The sequence below is a fragment of the Triturus cristatus genome, chromosome 2_1 (assembly GCF_964204655.1).
Source record: "Triturus cristatus chromosome 2_1, aTriCri1.1, whole genome shotgun sequence".
Lineage (NCBI taxonomy): Eukaryota > Metazoa > Chordata > Amphibia > Caudata > Salamandridae > Triturus > Triturus cristatus.
The window spans coordinates 226,310,882-226,333,099 of NC_140581.1; positions in this window are offsets into that span (position 1 = coordinate 226,310,882).

Below are 22,218 nucleotides of genomic sequence, written 5' to 3' on the forward strand. Positions count from 1 at the left end.
TGTTGCTGCAGGGCGGGCCACTGATTGGGCTGGATTTGTCCTGACTGTGCGTCTGTGCTGCGACAGCGTGCGTCATCTTGAGTCATGGCGCATGCACCGTCAGTTCAGCACGACGGCACCATTACTTGAAGCAGCATCTCATGCAACCAGTGTGCAGCAGCAGGACTCTAGTCAAAAGACTGTAACCGTCACACAGTAAGTAATCAACGCTGCTTTTTCTTCAGCGTGGTTGCAGTGTAAACTTGGTAGTAATATTACGTGACGACTCCTTCGAGTCCGACTCCGCGGTGCAGGATGATGGTGATGGACCTACTAAAAAGGAATGAGGCTGACAAAAGTAGGCATGAAATGGGTGCATGCCACGGTGCCTACATAGGATTACTGGAACTGTGGATTTACCTCACTTTGAGGACGTCATTTGCTGGTTGCTACTCGGTGGTTTCAAATCCTGTCTTCTGCTTCTACTTTCTAGTAATAGTTTGAAAACAATTATGTGTTATCTTCAAATATAAACTCCATGCCTTGTTATTTTTTTTATTATATTATTAAAACGCGTCCTGAGTCAAGCGAAATCAACACAAGTTATCTTGGGCCCGATTCACAGAACAAACTTAAGACAAAATCCTAAACTTAGTACCATTTTGGTATTCGCAGAATGCACTTACTACTTCTGGTATTCACAGAATGAACTTACTATTTTTGCGATTCACAGAATAAACTTACTACTTTTGCTATTCACAGAATGGATTTACGACTCCTAACTTTACGTCCGCACTCGGGCCGGAAATTCCGGCCCGGAGGCGGAGCTTCCGGCCAGGAGGCGGGGCTTCCGGCCCGGAGGCGGGGCTTTCGGGCCGGAGGCGGAGCTTCCGGCCAGTGGCGGAGATCTGGGCCGGAAGCTCCGCCTCCGGCCGGGAAGCCCCGCCTCCGGGCCAGAAGCTCCGCCTCCGGGCCGGAAGCTCCGCCTCCGGGCCGGAATTTCCGGCCCGAGTGCGGACGTAAAGTTAGGAGTCGTAAATCCATTCTGTGAATAGCAAAAGTAGTAAGTTTATTCTGTGAATCGCAAAAATAGTAAATTCATTCTGTGAATACCAGAAGTAGTAAGTGCATTCTGTGAATACCAAAATGGTACTAAGTTTAGGATTTTGTCTTAAGTTTGTTCTGTGAATCGGGCCCCTTGACTTTTAAACTTACTGACAATCTCTGAGGTGCATCATTTCATGTCAGATCATGCCTTATGATATTATGTTTAATCATTTATGTATTTTGGGGTTTTGTTAGGCGTGATAAACCTGCACTGCAAGTGCTGGGCCGGTAGTTCTCCCTGTATCTGGAGCAGCAAGTCCGGTCAGGGTTTTTCGGCGCTGAAGTGGGGTTGTCCAGCAACAAACTGATAGAAGGGGAAGGTACAGAGGAAAAAAACAAGATGCCAAAATGTTTAAAACCTTCTTAAAAATATGGGATAAATGTGTTTCAGGATAAGAGCACACCCGCCCTGGAATGGCACAGTCCAGCTGAGAGGCTGCTGTAGAAATTGTTGTTTGAGGAAGAAGCACAACTGGTTAAACTGGGTTATTTGCAGTCAAAGGTGATCCATGCTGTGAGGGGGCCCGGACCCCTGCAATCAGCAGCTGAATAGTTAGGACAGGGTGGTCTGGGGGGCAAGGTATTTATTATTGTTTGGGAGTTTTACAGAGCGCTGCGTGTCTCCTTTCTGGGTACTTCAGGGCTCTAACACTATTGAAGATAAAATCAGCTCTCTCAGAGTCAGTTTAGGTATAGCTGGACCTAGTGCCCCCCTGGACTTGCGCACCCACTGCAGGGGCCTGTGTTGAAACTCGTGTTCTCTCTGTGTCCTCTCAGACTTTCATCTTTCTGAGGAGCTGGGGCCAAAGGGCCTGAGCTGCCTTGATTGGAACTGGGGAACCAGGTTTGAGTTCGGGGTTGGCTCATCTTGTGATTCTGGACAAATCACCCAATCTTCCCTGCCTAAAAACACAGACCTCGTGGAATGTGATCTGGTACTTGCGTAAATCGCTCTAATGCTCTTGAACAATTTCACTTCTCACTATATGACAACTGAAAAAAATCAAAAGAAATCAGTATCATTGAGTTGGGTATCAATAAACATCCAATGCCTACCAGTAGCGCCAAGAGGCTTTCTCTAGGGCGAACATGTGTGCTACAAATGCACATTTTATGGTATGTTAGAAACTGATTGTCGAGGTACCTATCTTCTCCAGTGTTGTGCCGTGACCCTTTTTCTTAGTGGTGTAGGTGCATTTGAAGCTCTGTTCGAACTATGTTCTGACTCTCAGTGTGGGTGCCTTGAAGGTTGAGCTGCTGAGTCAATGTGCTGCTGGTTCAAGGGTCACCAGTGCAATCTCAGAAAAAAACTGTTTTGTTTGCACAGCTGCGAGAACCAGGGATTACACACATAATACACAAATTGGGCAGTGAGCAGGGGGGGGGGCATTAAAGATATTGTTTCACACTCCAGCCTGGACACCCCCAAGAATTGGATGGGGGTATTACATCTGGCTTTTAGCAGTGCCAGTTGGATGTGGGTGGAGCCAATAGAGGAAGTGGGTGGAGCCGGGGAAAGTAGGTGTGGCCTCTGACAAACATTTGAGCACCTGGACTATTTTACAAATTAAGCACTGACGATAACCATATCAAGATACACAAGCACAGGTCAGCAGGTCAACATCCCACATACCTCACAGTCCAGACATGGGGTTGAGACCATGGCCTCTAGTACAACAGCCATTGTTAACATTTGAAATTTTTGCATATGTGGATTCTAAGAGCCTCCCCCTACCTGAGATCGAAGGAGGAGATGTTAGGCACCCAGTCTGCCTCACAGGGCACAGCAACTACCTCATCTAGCCATGTCAGGACCAACTCTGATAGGTCCTTGACCACGTGTCCGTGAGCCTGGCCCTTGAAAGTCCTTCACCCATCTAGTGTCTCTTCCTGTATATCCTGTAAGTCATGTAACAAGTTGTCCTATACGTTAGCTATTGCAATCCTGTGGAGGCACACAACTTCCTCCCTGCACAGCCCAGTTGCCTCAGCCCTACTTCATTAGCGAGTCACTGCACCCAAGTATTGCAGTGTTGGGAGTGCATTGGCCTTACAATGCATGAAAATGGCCTGGTGTGCTATGAATATTTACAAATCTATCCTTTCATTGGATACCTTTCGAGCCCTCATCTGCCTGAATATGCCTAGCAGCGTCCCCTCCAATAGAAGGAGGTTGACCCAACCTGTTACTGTGTCAAGTACATCTGTGACTCTGGACCACAGGTTCACAGCATTCAGCCATGCCATAGCATATGTATCAAATCCTAAATAGAAGCATGACATTGTGGGCACAGAGGGGAGGACACAAACTTTCAGGGTAGTACAGCTGGGGTGAGAGATGCCTCGTGCTGGATGATGAATTGAATTTACTGAAGTTTGCCATTACGAGATACTATACATTGGCAGTGCCTAGTGCATTCCCACTTGTTGGCTGTGATGGCTCGTCCCATATCAGTGTACCATAGCCTGCGAACAGGTAACAGAGGGTTAGTCGTTGTGTGTGCCAAGTCATTCACAAACAAGGTCACCAGTCTCAACCTTCACCCATGGTGTGCAGGCTGTAGGTTAGTGGGTGATGCTCAGGTTCAGTGTCTGTGACCACCAACAGACATCCCATCTCAGCTATCAGTGTGCCATGTGCCAAGTAATCAAAAATAGAAACAAGGAAACCCTATTGATCAGAAGGGACCAAGGGTAGAAAGTTATTTTTAAGAAACAAGGTCCCATTCAATTTAAAGATAGGTATAATCTCACAATTTTCCAATCAAAAATTGGATTATATGTTTTATTCAAAAAATGATTCAGATATAATACAATTGCTACGAACCAAAATACATGTGGTGAAATAAGTGAGCAGCCCGTGAGTTGTAAAAGGAAATCAGCCGATTTCCTAGCCGCAGGCAAGTGACTTAAAATGTGACTTTTTGTGTTTGTGAGAATAAAGGTTATTGAAAGTCACAATTGAACAACATCTCGTACTCAAATAAAATTTACAATGTATTATTAGGAGATTAGAGATGTGTGTCGACGACGTTTCGATCCCCAAAGTAGTGGTGGGATCTCTTCAGGACTAACCGATTGATGAAATGCCTGGGAAAGTATGCCTGGAATTAGCGTAATAGGACTATAGGAACCGTCAAGATTGAGGATGGTGGAGAGTTAAGTCTACGAGCACTCATTCCGTGTGGCCGGACAGCGGAAATCCAGTCTTAGGTAGTGGAGCAGTGGAATTCCTGGGAATTAAGCCAGGAACTGGATAGGTCCTGGTACGGGAAAAGCGGCAGAAAATTCGTGCCACAGATTACCCACCATTGGCGTGAACAGTCTTGGCTCTCCGTTTTCCAGCACGAAGGATTCTTTACTCGCGGCGAATTTTCTGCCGCTTTTCCCGTACCAGGACCTATCCAGTTCCTGGCTTAATTCCCAGGAATTCCACTGCTCCACTACCTAAGACTGGATTTCCGCTGTCCGGCCACACGGAATGAGTGCTCGTAGACTTAACTCTCCACCATCCTCAATCTTGACGGTTCCTATAGTCCTATTACGCTAATTCCAGGCATACTTTCCCAGGCATTTCATCAATCGGTTAGTCCTGAAGAGATCCCACCACTACTTTGGGGATCGAAACGTCGTCGACACACATCTCTAATCTCCTAATAATACATTGTAAATTTTATTTGAGTACGAGATGTTGTTCAATTGTGACTTTCAATAACCTTTATTCTCACAAACACAAAAAGTCACATTTTAAGTCACTTGCCTGCGGCTAGGAAATCGGCTGATTTCCTTTTACAACTCACGGGCTGCTCACTTATTTCACCACATGTATTTTGGTTCGTAGCAATTGTATTATATCTGAATCATTTTTTGAATAAAACATATAATCCAATTTTTGATTGGAAAATTGTGAGATTATACCTATCTTTAAATTGAATGGGACCTTGTTTCTTAAAAATATGTGCCAAGTAATGGCCCACCGGAATGTCATGATCCTCCTGCAACAAGCCAAAGGTAATGAGCTCCCACACCCTGAATAGGTCCCCCACTGAGGTCCATCCTGTGTCTCTCCATGCCGTCAGTCCTTCCCTAACAATGCTTGTATAAAACAGTGGTAGGAAGTGCAGACTAACAGTCGGAGAGTACGGTATCATGTACGGCAGTAGCCTCAGGCTCTTCGCATAGCTCCAATAAGCCACTTTCACCAGGCTCCACAGGGGAGCAGCGCTCCAGGGAGCAACATCGATCTTGCCATTTCCTGGTGCCCTGCATGTTGGGAACATGCCCACTTCGTACAACTGCCTCCCTGCCAAACATCACGCAGGCCATTGCAGCTATGCTGCCACGTAACATATCCTAAAAACGGCACACCCAGAACACCCTTTCACACAGTCAGCTGTAGCCTCACACAGAGCCACACTTCTCCTGACCCTATTCCAGATTAACTCCTCGCAGCATGGTGTCCTGCTGCCTGGGGGTGTTACGAGGCAAAGCCACGCTAGGTGATGGAAAAAATACAAGCTGCGGGGGAGCATTACCATCTTGGAAAGTGATATACATCCTTGGACTGTAATTGGGAAAGTGCTCCAAAAAGCCATCTGTGAATGTAAGGAGGATATGGCCCTGGTCAGATGTATACAATGAGAATGTTAGCATCATGACAGTTACAGATCCCTAAGTTGTAGTAACTTTATTCGATATATAAAAATATCATAAAAGTATAAAACATTATAAAACAATGATGGATAAAAAGAACCCACTACAATGACAGGTTCCCTATAGGTACAAAATAAAATATCGACATAATTAAAACAACGTATTTCGATGCCCCCAGAACAGAAAAAAGATGTTTTGTAATAAGGACACCATAAAAGAAGGAGAAGTAGGAAGACAAGTGTATTTACTTAGGGACTGGAGGCCAAGGCAGCAGTGAGAAAGATGATGTTTTACTCAGTGATTAGTGCTTCTCAAGAAGCCTCTGCCTTATCCTCCAAGCCCTGCCCAGAAACTTAGCGGTCCCACAAATAACACTGGGCACTTTCGTTTCATACGTTAAGATGCGTAAGGCCACCGAATGCGACTTACGGGTTTCAGCCATCGAGACCTCGGTTGTTTATAGGCCCGACAGGCAAACAGGAAGTGCCCGATAGATTCCGTAGTGGATGCACAACCTGGGCAACCCTTAGCAACCTCCAACCCACCTCTCCACCCTTCTTGAAACTCATGTAGTGGAAGTGTGCCGTACCTTAATTTGAGGTAAAGGGACCTATCGTTGGGGGATTTGATAAGGTCCAAAAACATCTCCAAACTAGGAGCAGGTTTAACACCTAAAAAATTCTCTGTGACCTCAAAGTAGCAGCATTAACCCAATCCCAATAGATTTTTTTCACAATGGGTTTAGGAGGTGGCTGCTGATTCTCCCAAAACTCGCCCAAACCTAACTCTAGCACCAGTTTTTTTAGTTTGAATAACCACGGAATCTTGTGGCATGCTCCAAGATGAAGTATGTCATTCAAAGCCGCGGCGTATTGGCTTAGGTCCGGAGACCTTCTAAGCCTAACCCAATACAGTAGGGGGCGCAGCCTTGCCACATCATTTATGGAGTGTCTACCGAGGTCGCTGCGAAGGGGAACTAATGGAGTAGATTGAGGGAGTGAAAGAATGTCTCTAAAAAACTTATTCTCAGATTTTATCAACTCTGCTACATTATCAAATCCCCAAAGTTCCACCCCATAGAGAGAAGCTGATAAAGCCTTCCCCTGGTAGACCATGGTTGCTGCGGCTATTGGCCGACTGAGTGATAGCCTTTGATGCCTGGCTATGGCTCCTGCGGCTCAATTGTGGTTCAGGAGCATTTTAGAAAGGTGAGGTGCCCAGTTCAACTTGTTTTTAACCCTCACCCCAAGGTAATCAAAGGCAGTCACAAGCTCCAGATTGCAATTGTCCACCCTAATGTTGTTCCTGAATCTTTTAGAGGGGGACATAGCCATTAGCTTGGTCTTAGATGTATTAATCTTAAGGCCCCTGCTATTGCAAAACTCGGTAAAGCGGGACAGGAGTTTTAGGAGACCCATAGGGCTCTTAGAGCTCAGCAGCGTATCGTCTGCAAAAAGGAGAGAGGGTGATCTTTCCCCACTCAGGGTTGGGGCATCGACCCCGTCATCTCTCAAATAGTCTGCCACCCCATTTATAAAGTGTCATGATCCTGGGTGCGGTGACGTGACTCCGAGTTCAGCGGACTCCAAGTCCCAGAAGCCTCCGTCGTTTCCCGCCAGATGAGACCTTACGTAACCATGGACGCGGATAAAAGGCGCGTCGACCAGGAAGGCGGGGCCAATGATTCCCGTAACTTGTACCTATCAACGGCTCCGCCGAGCCGACCCTCGGACCTTTGCTGCGACCTCGGCTCCCGCCACTTCGGACTCGCTGAAGACTCATCGAGGAAATAGCAGAAGCGGGCCGCGAAGCTTCCCCCGGCTACATCAAGGAGGTGAGCGAGCTTCTGTAACTTCTCTTCGCATCGTCCGCGGATCCCGCGGCGGTGTATACACCTTTGCCAGCATCTTACCTACGACCCGGACCGGTAACCGTGCCGGCTCTTCAGGCGCTCCTCCGCCCCAGGATTTCCAGGTGTTGAGTGGAAGCGCCTACCACGCCTCCAACCTCGCAGGTGCTCCTCCGCCCCTGGATTTCCCGGCGTTGAGTGGCAGCGCCTACCTCACCTCCAGCATCACAGGCGCTCCTCCGCCCCTGGCTATCCCGGCGTTGAGTGGCAGCGCCTGCTTCATTCAACGCCGGCCCCGCTGGTGTCTCTAGGCTCTCTCCCTTCGCCTCCCGTGACATAACGGGGAAGGTACGGAGGAGGGCGCCCTGAAAACAAACCCGCACCGGCAACATTGCTAGCTGGCTTCTCTGGTGGCGTTGGGCTGTCTCATTCTTCATCTCCCTGTGCATTAACGGGGCAGGGACTTGCGGAGAGCGCCCTGACTCTACACACTCTCACCAGAGACCCCACCAGCACCTAAGAGTGGACCCTAGCTGAAGACCCAGATCTAGGAAGAAAGGAGCACCAGGTAGGGGGAACGACAAGCCTAGGTTGGTGTCTTGGGAAGAGGGGAGAGCCTTTGGCTAATCCGTCTCCTTGTTTCTTGCAGGTCTCTCTCCCCGCTGTTCCTACCCTTCCTTCCCTCACCCACCTATCTTCTCGTCCGAGGGTATTACATGTACACCGGACAGGGGACGGATGGGCGGGGGACCCACACATAGCATCGGCGTCATCCTGAGGAGAGGATCCAAGGGGACCGTGACAGAATCATTGGCCCACGAATATTTCTCCTCCTGATCACGTCGGCGCAGAAACATGGCCTCGTTGGACGATGTGATGGCCGCGTTGGCCCAAGTTCAGCTAGAATTAGCGGCGTCCAGAGCAGACTCCGCCGCCCTGCATACTCGCCTGGACCGCATGCAACGTAATCCCTTTGATGCAGGGATTCCATCCCTGTCACCTACACCGCAGGTTGTAGTTGAAATGCCGGCTCATATCCCCTTGGCCCCCCCTGAGAGGTTTCACGGGGACATCCAAAAAGTGCAAGTCTTCCTAACGCAGGTGCAACTACACTTTCACTGCAAACCCAAGCTCTTCCTCACGAATCAAACTCGAGTGGCGTTTCTGATTTCCTACTTGACCGGCGAAGCCGCACAATGGGCTGTCCCCATAGTGAGAAGAGATGATGCCCTCGTATACGACTGGGACTCTTTTCGACAGGAATTCGAAAAAACATTCGACCGCCGCGCTGATACATTCTCCGCCGATCGCGATCTTCTGGACCTTCGCCAAACCCACGCCGATTTCCTGGGGTATGTTAACAGTTTTCGCCGATTGGTAGCCGAAACAGATTGGCCCGAGACGAAGCAAGCCGCGATCTTTTACAGGGGGCTCACAGACGAGCTGAAAGACGTCATTGCCCAGATCGACCCGCAGCCTCTCACCTGCGCAGCCATGATAGAATTGGCTTCCAGGCTCGAATATCGTCTCAGGGAACGAAAAGGCGAACATAAACGTAAAGACAAAACATCGTCACCGTTCGAACATCCCCGCTTGTCGGAACCAACGCCAACCAGGACGGACCCCATGGAGATAGGGATGGTGAGAGCTTCCTTGACCCTTTCGGAACGGGACCACCGACGAAGACAGGGCCTCTGTTTATACTGCGGTAAGAAGGGCCATTTCTTGCGCGAATGCCCTGTGCGCCCGAAGACCAGTCGGCCCCGGACGGGTCAAATAGCGGCCAGCCTCGGCGAGGGACCGGCGGAAAACCACGCGCTTGAAGGAACGGGAAGGGAAGCCTTCAAGCTGTCATTTTATCCCTTCTCTGGAAGCCGACGTCACCAAAGAACCCGATCACCTGTTTATCACAGCGCAAGTGATGCTTGACAACGGCCCCCTTGACGTCAGAGCCATGATTGACTCGGGAGCCACGGGTTGCTTTATGGACATCAAGGAGGCGGAGAGATTGCGGATTCCCCTCCATCTCAAAGACACTCCCGAACTGGTGTATGCCGTCGATGGCAAGGAGTTGGAATCCGGTCCCATTCGGCAAGTCACTCCGTCCCTGTGGGTTACTATAGGAAAAGAACACGGAGAATGGCTCACCCTGGCCATCATACAAGCCGCTCGATGCAAGCTCATCCTTGGGTTGCCTTGGTTAAGACGACATGAGCCCTGTATACAATGGGCGACGAACACGATCACGTTCGACTCTCCCTTCTGCAAGACCCATTGCCTTCACAGAGAGAAACCCCCGGGGAGGGAAGACGGAACCTCGCACCATGTGGCCACCACAGCTGAGAAGGAGGTGGTTCTTCCCGAATGGTATGCACCATATAAAGGGGTCTTTGATAAGCGAAAGGCCGAAGAACTGCCACCACATCGCGACTTTGACTGCCGCATTGATCTGATCCCAGGAGCCACCGTCCCATGCAGCCGGGTGTATGCCCTCACCGGTCCCGAAACCTGCCACCTGAAAGAGTACTTAGAGAAGTACTTGAACCTGGGATTTATACGCCCCTCCAGCTCTCCTGCGGCATCCCCCCTTTTTTTTATACCCAAGGCCAACGGTGAGCTACGCTGCTGCATCGACTACCGCTCCCTCAATGCCATGACCATCAAGAACCAGTATCCCTTGCCGCTCATTCCAGTCTTATTGGAACAAGTCCGGGAAGCGCGGATCTATACGAAACTGGACCTCCGAGGGGCATACCATTTGGTTCGGATACGTGTGGGGGATGAGTGGAAAACTGTATTTAAGACACGATTCGGCTTGTTCGAATACTTGGTAATGCCGTTCGGGCTCTGCAACGCCCCGGCCGCGTTCTAATACTTCCTCAACGAAGTATTGAGGGACTACCTGGACAAATACGTCGTGGTGTACATCGACGATATTTTGATCTTTTCGTCTGATCCCAAGGAACACGTCGGCCACGTACGGTCGGTGTTGAGGGCCCTTGAACGAAACCGCCTGTTCTACAAGCTCACAAAATGTGAGTTTCACGTTACCACCGTGGAATTCCTTGGCGTCCTGCTCACCCCCGAGGGACAGATCATGACCGACCGGAAGGTTCAAGCCGTGGCCAAATGGCCTCAACCGACCAATGTGAAGGAAATACAGAGCTTCCTTGGCTTCTCGAACTTTTACCGGAGGTTCATTCATCATTTCTCTCAAATGGTAACGCCACTCACCAAGTTAACATGAAAAGGGGCCCCCTTCATATGGTCTCCGGAAGCCCAGACCGCCTTCGAGCAACTCAAGAGAGCGTTTACGTCCGTTCCCATATTACGACATGCCCAGCCCGAGCTACCGTTCATAGTAGAAGCCGACGCTTCCGACGAGGCTGTGGGAGCTATACTATCTCAGCGTCGTCCGGACACCGGGCTACTCCATCCGGTAGCCTTCATGTCCAAAAAATTGAGCCCTGCCGAACTCAACTATACCATATCCGAGAAGGAGCTGCTCGCCATACGAGAAGCGTTCTTGGAATGGCGGCATTGGTTGATGGGGGCTCGTCATCAAGTGACCGTGTTCACGGACCATCGAAACCTCCAATTCCTACGATCTGCTCGCCATCTGTCACCCAGACAAAAGAGGTGGATGCTCTTCTTCGCGGAGTACCATTTCATGGTGACGTATCGTCCCGGGACGCTGAACAGAAAAGCCGACGCCCTATCACGCCAAAGTCCTCCGTGTCTCCCTGCGGTGACTCCCGAGCAATCCATTTTCGCTCCAGAACAAGTCATAGGCAGTCTTAAGACCAAATCCTTTATACAGGGGGTGAAGAAAGGCATCCAAACGTTCGCCTGGGCGTCATGGCTATGAAGCCACAAAGAATGGCGGCTACACCATGGTCTTCCTCTGTGTTGCTCCCGGGTATTAGTCCCCACACTTCGGCTCCGGAAACTTGTCTTCTCGTGGTGCTATGACCTACCCTGTGCGGGACACATGGGAGGGACCAAAACCTTGGAAACAGTGTTGAGACAGTTCTGGTGGCCTTCCGTTCGACCGGACGTATTACTATGGGTGAAAAGATGTGTGGTGTGTGCACAGATGAAAACGGACCATCAACGACAACGAGGGCTTTTGATGCCGCTTCCCACCCCGATGAATCCATGGGAACGGATCTCCATAGACTTCGTGGTGGGGCTGCCGAAGGACCAGGGATGTACAGCCATCATCGTAGTCGTAGACTACCTCACAAAGATGGGACCCTTTATTGCCTGCAAACAAGTCCCCACGGCGGGGGTCTTGGCGACACTTTTGTTGAGACACGTGGTGCGTCTTCATGGACTCCCAGTGGGGATTGTGTCTGACAGAGGGTCGCAATTCACCGCCCGATTCTGGAGGGTGTGGTGTGAACAGCTCGGCATCCACTCCTCCCTCTCCACGAGCTTCCACCCTCAGACAGATGGGCAGACCGAGCGGCTCAACCAGACCCTTAAACAATATCTGCGTTGTTACGCAGATAAAGCAGCGGACTCCTGGGTTGACTTGCTCTGGGTAGCTGAGGTAGCGTATAACAACTCACAACACTCCTCAACACACCACACTCCCTTCTTTCTCGCATCAGGGTTCCACCCACGCTTTGTTCCCTTTCTTCTCCCGCGGGAGAATGTGGCTCTCCCTGATTTACAGAAACGGCTCAGCACCATACACTTCGCTCTTAAACAAGCCAGGGCTAGCCTTCAGGTAGCAAAGACACGTTACAAAGCACAAGCAGACAGGCGGCGGAGACCCGCGCCTGTCTACCGAAAAGGGGAGAAGGTGTGGCTGTCCACAAGAAACATCCGATTCCGTATTCCCAGTGTCTTTCACCCGAAATATATAGGGCCCTACCCTGTAGTACGACATGTGAACCCCGTGGCGGTGCAGCTGCGGTTGCCCCCGCAGCTGCGCTTCCATCCGGTGTTCCACGTATCGCTGCTCAAACCCTCGCTGTGCCCGGTGAAGAAGGCCCCCGCCCCTGTTTGGGTGCACCACGAACAGGAGTATGTCGTCCGCCGAGTCCTGGATTCCAAACTTGTGAAAGGCAAACTGTGGTACCTTTTGGCCTGGAAGGGTTACGGACCAGAGGAAAACTCGTGGGAACCTGCTTCGGCGGTGCACGCTGCTCGCCTGGTGGCGGACTTCCACCGCCGCTCGCCCTCCAAACCCGGGGGCTCCGGCGGCCCGGTGACCGGGGTGAAGAGGGGTGTGCTGTTATGATCCTGGGTGCGGCGACGCGACTCCGAGTTCAGCGGACTCCAAGTCCCAGAAGCCTCCGTCGTTTCCCGCCGGATGAGACCTTACGTAACCATGGACGCGGATAAAAGGTGCGTCGACCAGGAAGGCGGGGCCAATGATTCCCGTAACTTGTACCTATCAACGGCTCCACCGAGAAGACCCTCGGACCTTTGCTGCGACCTCGGCTCCCGCCACTTCGGACTCGCTGAAGACTCATCGAGGAAATAGCAGAAGCGGGCCGCGAAGCTTCCCCCGGCTACATCAAGGAGGTGAGCGAGCTTCTGTAACTTCTCTTTGCATCGTCCGCGGATCTCTCGGCGGTGTATACACCTTTGCCAGCATCTTACCTACGACCCGGACCGGTAACCGTGCCGGCTCTTCAGGCGCTCCTCCGCCCCAGGATTTCCGGGTGTTGAGTGGAAGCGCCTACCACGCCTCCAACCTCGCAGGCGCTCCTCCGCCCCTGGATTTCCCGGCGTTGAGTGGCAGCGCCTACCTCACCTCCAGCATCACAGGCGCTCCTCCGCCCCTGGCTATCCCGGCGTTGAGTGGCAGCGCCTGCTTCATTCAACACCGGCCCCGCTGGTGTCTCTAGGCTCTCTCCCTTCGCCTCCCGTGATGTAACGGGGAAGGTACGGAGGAGGGCGCCCTGAAAACAAACCCGCACCGGCAACATTGCTAGCTGGCTTCTCTGGTGGCGTTGGGCCGTCTCATTCTTCGTCTCCCCGTGCATTAACGGGGCAGGGACTTGCGGAGAGCGCCCTGACTCTACGCACTCTCACCAGAGACCCCACCAGCACCTAAGAGTGGACCCTAGCTGAGACCCAGATCTAGGAAGAAAAGAGCACCAGGTAGGGGGAACGACAAGCCTAGGTTGGTGTCTTGGGAAGAGGGGAGAGCCTTTGGCTGATCCGTCTCCTTGTTTCTTGCAGGTCTCTCTCCCCGCTGTTCCTACCCTTCCTTCCCTCACCCACCTATCTTCTCGTCCGAGGGTATTACACGTACACCGGACAGAGGACGGATGGGCGGGGGACCCACACATAGCATCGACGTCATCCTGAGGAGAGGATCCAAGGGGACCGTGACATAAAGAGAGAGAACAGAGTCGGCGCCATAACACATCCCTGGCGGATACCTCACCCTACTGCTATTCTCTCTGTCATCTGCCCCTGGCGCCCCAACCTGACTCTCGCAAAATTACCTTCGTGGGGCCTTAAGGAGGTCCAGAATTAGGGGGGGAATGCCCAGATCAGCCAGGACTTGCCACAGCTTGGACCGGGGTACCAAATCAAAGGCTGTTTTGAGATCGATAAAAGCCAGATAAAGGCTACCCCATTCAATAATGACAGATTTCCAGTAGATTGTGCAAAATCTGAAAACCTGGTCAATGATACCGACCCCTTGCCTAAATCCCGCCTGGAAATGTGTCAAGATGCCATCTTCATCGATCCAGGCCTTAATCCTGGTTAAGAGGACCCTGCCTACCACTTTTTGGATCACGTCAATTAAACTAATTGGTCTATAGTTGGCAGGGTCCTCTCTATCACCTTTCTTAAAGATGGCCACCACCTCAGCCCCCTTCCAGGAATCTGGTACTGGGTACCCTCTTACTATGTTGTTCAAAGTTTGGAGGATAAACTCAGCCCAGAGTTCTCTATCATAAAGAAGAAGGTCTCCAGGCAGGCCGTCTGGTCCGGCCGCCTTACCAGGCGCTATCATCTTTATGGCTGAGTGGATCTCACCAAGGCTGAACTGACCCCCCCCCTAAGGAGACTAAGGGCTCAGATGCGAGACCCATATCCTCCGAAGGGCATTCTTCACCTGGGGAGTATAGACCAGAAAAATGATCAAACCACTGATGGCCAGTAATGTGATTTGGGATTGGGTCTGCCCCCCTCCTAGAACTAGTATTGATGAGATCCCAAAACCGAGTGGAGTCTTTTGATCGTGCTGCGCACTTCAGGTCCTGCCAGTGATCTTCGCCCCATAAGCACTTAGCCTTTTTGATAGAACCATAATAAAGTTTTCGAGCATGAGCGATAGCTGGCTGGTCCCTTTGTTTTAAGGCCCTAGCTAGGTCCTGTCTCCTTTCCCTGCAGTCGCTCGAGAACCACGGATTTTCCGTGTGCGGTCGGGGTGGCTTACGGTCCCCTTTGGTATTAGATTCAAAGAACTTCCCCACCTTGGTAATGGTCTCCGAGTAGATCTCATTAAAACTCTTAGTTGGCAAAACATCGGGGGCACTATCCAGGCCTAGCTCCATTAAGCTTATGCTGGCTTTCACAATTTTTGTGATGTTACCCAGGTCCAGTTCTCGTTTAGCGACCGTTGACCATTTTAACCGTCTATTGCAGTTAGTCGGGACGACCTCTCGAGACCAGAGAGGCGGGAGGCGCTAGAGGGTTAAATAAAGCCCCGGAGTTAGAGGGCGGGACTTCAGCAGGCGGCGCTACCCCTCAGGGTCCTGGGGCAGGTAGTTGGCTGGCGTCTCCTTTCTCTGGCCCCAAAGTGCTTGCGCTGCGTCTCCCGCGAAGCGGGAGGCACTAGGTCGATAAGTACAAGCCCCGGTGCAGGGGGGCGGGACTTCTGCAGGCGGCGCTACCCCTCAGGGTCCTGGAGCAGGTAGTTGGCTGGCATCTCCTTTCTCTGGCCCCAAAGTGCTTGCGCTGCGTCTCCCGCGAAGCGGGAGGCGCAAGGTCGATAAGTACAAGCCCCGGTGCTGGGGGGCGGGACTTCTGCAGGCGGCGCTACCCCTCAGGGTCCTGGGGCAGGTAGTTGGCTGGCGTCTCCTTTCTCTGGCCCCAAAGTGCTTGCGCTGCGTCTCCCGCGAAGCGGGAGGCGCGAGGTCGATAAGTACAAGCCCCGGTGCAGGGGGGCGGGACTTCTGCAGGCGGCGCTACCCCTCAGGGTCCGGGGGCAGGTAGTTGGCTGGCGTCTCCTTTCTCTGGCCCCAAAGTGCTTGTGCTGCGTCTTCCCTAGATCCCTAAGTACAAACACCCGAAGCTCCCACATCACCCTCTGCTCACCCGCCATTACCTCTTGTGGAGGATAGTCCACATAGAGGGGAAAAATACAAGACTTGACCCAGTTAACCCCCAATCTCGACACACCTTGGAAATCGGATAATCTCTCAGAATATCAGGAATTTCCCTGCATATATACTGAATATACAGCAGCATGTCATCTGCATCAATGGATACTACATGTACCTTATTGCCTAGTGGAACTCTCCATGCTTACCACCCCTGACAAAACTGCTGGGCTAGTGGCTACATTGCCAGGGCAAAGAGCAGTGGGGAAAAGGGACAGCCCTGATGAGTCCCCCTGCCCAATCTAAAAGAGGGTGACATGGCTTTTCAAATGCTAACTTGGGCAGTTGGCTCGGTTAGAAATAGACATATGTGTTGTTGCAGCTGACACATAATTCCCAGTTTTGACAGAGTGGTAAACAGGTATTCCCAATCAACGGTATGGAAGGCTTCCACTAAGTCCAGCACTAGGCAGTCTCTATAGGGCCACCTCCCTCGGTCTCGATCCAGCACCCTATTTAGTATCTGAATATTAAGTTTCATGGAGCCATCAGGGATAAAAACCTTTTGGACCCTGTGCACTAGATGCAACATATGTACCAGCATGTGTGACACCACTACCGTACTAAGGTATTCATAATCCGTAGCTAGCATGGACAATGGATGGTACAAAGTCAGTTCTGTTGGGTCACTTTTGGGTTTTACCAGTGTTCCCAACAAGGACGTCCGCATGGATTGCATTTGTCTCCAATCACTCAAGGTGGCCTGATCGTGCTACAGTCACCTGGGGGCAAGTAAAAGGACATAGACCTTGTCAAGCTTGGCAGGGAGGCTATCCAACCCCTGAGTTGTCAACGTGGCAGCTCGCTTAATCACTCTGCGTATCTCCGGTGCCAGTCAACGGAGTGTTGATCACCGCACGTGCTGCTGGATCAAGTACAGGCAGATTTAATCCAGTCGGGATGTTGGAAATATCTACCTGGCGCTCAGACTATTGGGGATTGTATAGGCCACAACAATAAACCATGAAGGATTCATTGATGGCTGCCTGACTAGTGTGCATCTGGTGTAGGTGATCCCTAATCTTCCTCATGTGGTGGGTTGATGTTATGCCACAGGAGTTGCCCTGACTTATCTCTCTCCATGTGCATCTCAGCTTGTCATGTTTCAAAGTAAAAGCAACACAGTTGCTCAATGAAATAGGTGTGGTGTGTTTGAGCATCTGTAAGCGTGGGTAACATCCCAGTCTGCAACTGGACTGCAGTCTCCTGCTGAACTAGTGGTGCCTCCGTTTGCATAAAAGCCCTGTGGATGTTGGCCCTAGCCCCCACCAAAGACCCTATGCACCCACCACTCCATACTGCTTTCAGTGCTTCCCACTCCAACAACCTAAAAGTGTCAGTGTCCCAATTGTCAGTGAAATAATTGGAGATGAATTCCCTCAGTAATGCTCAAAATGCATGGGGCAACAACAACGTAGGCTGCAGTAACATGTGTGGACTGGGGGTTGTTGCGCACCACATCCAATGTGTATGTGCATAGGGTTATGTTCTGAGAATATTCTTCACAGGCATTCAGCATGTAACACCTCAGGCTTAGCGTGTGGTGATAACAAATATTCCCAATCCAAATGTGCAGATTGCGTACTGCAGAGTAGTAGGAGTACTCCTGGGTCTCTGGATGTAGGATACACCAACAGTGTCAGAGGGATCAGTGTGCAGCACATTGTGTGAGGCACAATGCCAACACCTGAGAAGATGGCGGGGGGTGAGAACGCTCAAGCCGTGGCTCTTGGACACATTTGAAATTGCCATCCACAACCCAGGGGATATGGTGCAGAATGATGTTCAGTTTTGCCATATTTGGCACAGAAACAATGCCCAATAATATTGGCAAACATCAAGGAGACATATTGCCTTCGAGCTCCAGGGCAGTATCTAATGGGCTAAATGGGACCCCTGTACAGACCCACACAAGGGCTCCCCTTGCCAAACAAGAGTAGACGGTGCAAAATGAATGACTCTGCAAGCACTTCTGGAACTGGGTCTCCTGCTCCCGTGTCACATAGGTCTCTTGTAACAGTGCTAAGCTTTTTGCATGCACCTCCTGATATATCATCACAATGCGTGTCTCTTCCTTGTTGTCCTCATACCACTGACATTCAAAGTCATAATACCATAAGTTCCCATGTGTGTGTAGTGTACGTTTAAGAGTGGGGAGGGGTTTCAGGAGTAGTGTGCCCCAAAGTGGGCCTGCAACACACATCCTGGAGTTTTTTTTGGGGGGCCCTAATCAATGGCCTGCTTCTCAATGGATCTGCATCAGGAAAGAAAAAGTGGACTCTCAATACTTCCATCCCAGGGCAGTATCCAAGGGAAAGACTGAGCAATCAGTGATAACATCAACCTACAAAGGGAAACTTAGCAGCTTTGCCTACACAAAACTCAGTCAAGGCATGCAGGGTGGAGGGAACTTGTCCTGTGATACCAATTGGTTTTGCATATGCTAGTGGTCTCCTAGCAGCCATTTCAACAATCTGTAATGAACAATTAGTGGCAGACAGCAAGCTGCAGCGAACCCTAACTACATCCCTAACTTTCATCTGGCAACTGTTTGTGCCTTCTTACATTTACCTATCCTCTCCATGTGTACCTTTCCACAATACCTCTTGGCCTGCCTTTTCCCTACTGGTACTGGTCTGACCCCTCTCACATCCACCTCAAAGTACATGCTCATCTCTCAACTTTTCCCGCATGCACAAACTCATTACAATCACCCTGTAGCACTGCCATTCTTAAAACCATTTCTTGCCTCTAAGCTTTCCCCCTGAACTCTTACTATTCCACCTTGACTCTCACATTCTTATTCTGGTGCTGCACCTCTTAAATCAACACCTACTTTCTCTGCACCACTCATCACCTCTATGTACACAACACCTCACCCATTCACGCTGTACATACAATGTACTGTACTCATCACCTCCTCAGCAGACAATAACTGTATTGTGTCAAATGTACCCCTCTCATCCCCATCTCTCCCCTTTCCACTGGCTTTGGGACACTCTTTTTTGCCAAGGTGCACCATTATATCTATCTCTTGCATCCACTCTTAACACCTCACCACATCTCTCACCCTGACACTTACATTGCTCAATGAATCTGGCCTTATTTATTAGCCTCTCACCATTCACTCACTCTACTGGGCTTAAAGCCTACTAATAGTCATTTGACAAACTAGAGCATCCACATATTCAAACACACCATCCATCTACTGGCCAACACCTTGCATCGCTCCAACCAGCATCATAACTTTCACAACTGGTGTATCCCCTTGACATCCACCTATCCACTTTGTTTCCCCAAAAACGTTTACCTTGTCTCACTGTGGCTCTCTCACTTCAGCATCTCAGTTCCATGCTCCATACCTCTATCAACGTTTGCATATTAACAACTACCTCTCTCAATTAATCTGCCTCTATTACAGCCACCTTTCACCGTAGCGCCACATACTTTAGCTCTCATCTCCTGCTAGCCTGTAACCCTGTCTAGCTGGTTCTACCTCTTTCACATCTACTTATTCCTAGCATACCTCGCCCAGGCTTTAACCAGTTTTTCAAGGTCCTACACTCAGATATCCACACCCCAGCATTTCCAACAATTTCAATTGTAATAATGAGGATACTCTATGTAGCCTATCCAAGCACGGCCTTTGATCTTAACTCCTTCCTTCCACTCTTATCTAATTTTGTACTTGTTCTACCCCTATTACGTCTGAGTTTCCCTTCCTTGCACAAAATGTCATCACAACTCACTCTCACCTCTACCCTTGTTTAGCTAGCTAAGCCCCTCCAACATTAATCTCTCTAACAACATGCGTAGCTATGCTTCACATTTCAACACCCACCTCCTCCCTTGTCTGTCAATTTAGTGCATGGGTGTAACACTTGCTCCTGCAGCCCTTGCACAACAGATGTGCCCACAACACTTCTGGGGGCTCACATTCCACTCGGCTGACCACATGTAGCACAGGGCTATCCACTAGCCTTTACAACCCACCAAGTTTATCTCTGTTTGATTTGGGCCAACATCAAGCATTTCTCAGACCTCCTTACTTATTTTCAATACACAAATAACTACATACACACCTATCATATGCTCAACTCCAAATGATGAGTGGGTTAAATAGTATAGTCATAGCTTGTACAAACAAACAATTTTTCAATGGAAAAGTGTGAACAAAAAGCTAGTCTTATCTATTCTCCTCTCTTCTCCCTCTGCCGTCATCCCTGGTGAGCAGTACCCATTGTGATACGATGGCATAATGGCTGTCAGACTTAAGTTTTGTGGGCATCCCATAGGATCCCCCGATGTTCATTCAGGCAGGGGCAGGTGCCGGTCACATCCATAGCAGCCTCAAGTGCTGTGGCTATTTGCTGTCATGATGCCGATGCATTGTTTAGGCCGAGTGATTCGTGACAGCAAGGCAAGTCTGGCAGGAAAAGAAAATCAAATTGAACATTCTCATATCAGTTTGTATACTGAAAGGCTGTTTGTGCCAAACATGTTGACATCTCAGCCCATTCCTAAAGGACCCAGGTGAGGGGTGTTGTGCGTTTATTGTGCATCCCCCAAGGGCGGGGGCTGACCACCTGTAGCCCATACCACTGACTGCCTCCTAAAGGCAGCGCACTGTTGCGGGCCCTGTAGTCGTTAGCATTTGTGAGGCCATGGGCAGCTGTCCATTGCCAAAGCTAGCCCGGACTAGCACACAGCATCCACCCTGAACTAAATATTGCCTCCACCAATCCTGTTACTAATGACTGAGGTTCAATCTGCTTGCATAACCTGAGCCAAGAAGGACATTGTTGCCATGCATTGTCATGCTGAAAGGTTATACCTTCAGCTGTATCACATGAGGGGGCTAGAAGGGGCGTTGGATGACCAAGCACACAAAAATGTTGTGTACTCATGATATGCTAACGGGACTTGACATCGCCCAGCATTCCCAACATGTCAATTTGATGTACACAAAAATACCCTTTGAAATGAATAGAGTTCAGCTAAATGTCTGAAACACAAATAACACACTTAAAATACTCAATATGTTTTATCTAAGAAACAACATAAAGCATGTCACAATGCAAAGAACAAATAGACTAAACCACTAAACCACAAACCTGAAGTCCTACGCATTGTGTTTTAGTCACAGTTAGCATGTCACACATCCTCTCTGGCCATGTAGACACACTCAACTTCACTTATCTCACAAATACTCATTGAAAAGCTTGGACAACAAATTTCAATTAATATTACCCTTGGATAGGCAATACATCCCCTATCCTGCTGCTTACCATACTCTGGTATGGTGCAACATATTTGTGGGTGTATAAGCAAATGCAGGGCCATGTTTGCATGTTATGTTATGTTAGGTGAATTTTTATAGCGCAAGACTCACCCGGGGGCATCTCGGCGCTTACTTAGTGATAGGGCTGATGGAGGAAGTCAGAGTCGAAGTGATACATGAAATCAAAACAGAAAGGCTTTTAATTTTTTCCTGAAGATGCTATAAGAGGTACATTTGCGCAAGGCAATAGGCAGTTGATTCCAATAGCGTGGGGCAAGGTGCGAGAAAGCCTTTCCACCAGTGCGACAGAGACGTATTCGGGGAACCTTTAGGAGCGCAAAGGAATTTGATCTGAGATTACGACCCGATACCTATTTAGTAAACTTCTTTTGGAGATAGTGGGGGCCTTTGCCATTTAAGGCATTGTAGGTGAGGCAGAAGATCTTAAAGTTGGATCGCTTCCTTACTGGTAGCCAGTGAAGCTCTCTCAACAGAGGAGCTGAAGGAGAGCCTGTCGGGAGATTCAAAATCATTCTTGCTGCGGTATTTTGAATCACTTGCAATTTGGTGAGCAGGGTCTCACCTACTTCAGCCAACAGTTCATTTCTATAGTCCAGGCGACTAATCACCATTGCCTGGACCAGGGTTCTGCGATGTTTAATAGGCAGATAGCGCAGAATCTGGCGTAGGAGATGTAAGCTATAATAGCAGGAACTAGTGACGGCTACAACATGATCTTTCATAGATAATGCATGATCAAGTCCCAGGTTTATCACAGATTGTTTTGGAGAGGGGGCAACTCCCAGCTGGGATGGCCACCAGTCATCCGTCCAGATGGTTGAGGCTATCCCCATTAACATGACCTCGGTCTTACTTGCATTCAACTGAAGACAGTTCTCCATCATCCAGTTTGAGATGGCGAGCATGCCTGCCGAGAAACGGATTTTCTCAGATTCTATGTCAGAGCCAATTGTAAACATAAGCTGAGT